Below are 2,500 nucleotides of genomic sequence, written 5' to 3' on the forward strand. Positions count from 1 at the left end.
AAGAAAAATTCAAGAAAAACTTATAAGAAAATGAAAATAAAAATTGATGGAAAACTTATGAGAAAATAAATAGAAAAATTGATGGAAAACTTATAAGAAAATAAAAAGAAAAATTGATGGAAAACTTATAAGAAAATAAAAAGTAAAATTGATGGAAAACTTATAAGAAAATTAAAAGAAAAATTGATGGAAAACCTATAAGGAAATAAAAAGAAAAATTGATGGAAAACTTATAAGAAAATTAAAAGAAAAATTGATGGAAAACTTAAAAGGCAGAAATGCTGTCTCAGTGGCGTCGAGGTTCACCGATTCCTGGGTTCGCAATGCATAAATCCAGTTAAGAAAACCAGAAAAAGAGAACTTTTGGAAAGAGAACGAAGTGTTGAAGCCTCGACGGATCTGCACAATTATGAATAAAAGAAGATGCAGACTACGGAAGGTCAATGATATACCAATCCAAGAGGAGGAAAAATATTCATTAATATTATCATGTATCAAGTCAAGAGATGAAAATTTCCATGGAAATGTGGGAGAGGGAAGAAGAATATTAACGTGATACAATACGATTAAAAAAGGGGTATAGCTTCTATAGTCAATTCTTTTTAGTGAGGCAGATTTGCACCGACTCGCAAGGGTGTCCTTTTAGCTCGGAAAAGTTTCCTGATCGCTGATTCGTTTGACAAGACAATTCTAACCAATCAGATAGCAGGAAACATTTCCGAGCTAAAAGGGCACCGCTGCAAGTCTGCGCAAATGCGCCTCATTAAAAAAAATTGAGTATAGTAATCAAGTTTGGTTAACCAGGTTTTATCACAAATGCCATACAATGTTGGCTGGATGTTGTGTTGGTCTTTGACAGAGCAGAATTTGGATCTTATTTTTTATGCTCGGTAAGATAAAAGGACAAATTAAACAAAAAGGCATCAGATAGTAATATCAGATGGTATTCAATAGAATACAGATCATTCTTACATCAACAACAAAATAAAGAAAATAGGGCTTTTTGGAAAACAAACTTTAGATCGATTATGAGGAATTTGAGAAAGAAACCTAGTTATATAAATTATAAAGAAGTAGATTTCATTTAGGTTTAATAGAAACATGGATAGTTACCAGAGTAAAGTTGACTGCTACACACAGCATACACACGTAAACACACATACATACACACACACACACACGCACACACACGCACACGCCCACCGTTAAAAGATGTTAAACTCAGATGGTTTCAGATAATATATGAGATTTAGAGTTGAAATATGATCTTCACCATAAGTTTACTTCATGCTATTCATCTCCTACGCCTAGGACGGAATCCGGGCTTGAGTGGGCGGAGGAAGTTGGGGAAATCTAACCGAGGCCCTTTGCGTCAATAGGCGTAGGAGAAGATGAGGTTTGGATGATTGCATAGGTTTGCTGCTACATAAAACAAATGTCTGATGCTCTCATACTTTACAAACAAGTTTTTGTTTGTTTTTGTTTTGTTTGTGTACTCACATTTCGGTATTTTCTAAACAGGTAGATAATCTAAAGGGAAAAAAACTGCCTAACTAGTCAACTTATATCGAAAAAGGGTGTCATTTTAAATATATACAACCTCACGTTTAATAACTAACAAAATATATATTTGTACCTATTGTAAAGTAAATTATCAGAATTATCGATATTATAAAGTAAATTATCAGAAGTAGAAATATAAAGTAAATCATCAGATGTAGAGATATCATAAATTAAATTACCAGAAGTAGAGATATTATAAAGTAAGTTATCGGAAGTATAGACACTCTAAAGTAAAGTATCAGAAATACAGAGGCTAAAAAATAAATCCTTATAAGTAGAGATATTAAAAAGTAAATTATAGAACTTTATATTAAAATTTTAATGTTGTATTTAAATATCCAATATATACACCAAGTTAGTGGATAGACAGGAAGCAAGTACATCGCCAGCAATTTTGGGCAAATTATTGCGAATCTGTATTGCCTCCTTGCTCGTGAGCTTTACATCCCTGGTTTCAGCTTCGTTTCAGACAGAAGCTAAGGACACTTTATTTACCCCTGGAAACGAGGAGTGGGTGGATTAGCGAAGTTGAATGTGATAATTAATGTTGCCAGCGAGTCTGCCTGACGAAGGAAAGGCGATGTCAGGTTCGGGGGAGGGCGCTGCGAGAATCCTATTTTTAACGAAGTGTGGGAGTCTTATTGACCTCAAGGCCATGATCTCAGGAAGTGAATATATATCATTATTTGTTCGTTTGTGCGTGTGCATATCATGTCAAGTGCGTGCACTTGTAAGCTTGTGGCATTTGCCTTTGGCTGAAGAGGTCTGAGATGTTTCAGTTTTTTATTGACGCAATTTATGTTGCCAAATATGTTCAGATATAGAATAAGATAATGCAGTGCGTTCAACAACAACAACAAGGATAAGGATAGGGAAGTGGGGAATAAGGGATAAGGAAGTGTTCTATGCAAACTTTATTTTGATATTTCGTTAATTC

At 34.2% G+C, this 2,500-nt stretch overlaps 1 protein-coding gene across 3 annotated transcripts in view; it reads left to right on the forward strand.

Annotated features, from left to right (window-relative positions):
* Positions 1 to 2,500, forward strand: part of LOC137655847 (octopamine receptor beta-2R-like) — a 605,153-nt gene that overhangs the window by 167,862 nt on the left and 434,791 nt on the right. The gene's annotated exons all lie outside the window — the stretch shown is intronic.

The sequence above is a fragment of the Palaemon carinicauda genome, chromosome 16 (assembly GCF_036898095.1).
Source record: "Palaemon carinicauda isolate YSFRI2023 chromosome 16, ASM3689809v2, whole genome shotgun sequence".
Classification (NCBI taxonomy): domain Eukaryota; kingdom Metazoa; phylum Arthropoda; class Malacostraca; order Decapoda; family Palaemonidae; genus Palaemon; species Palaemon carinicauda.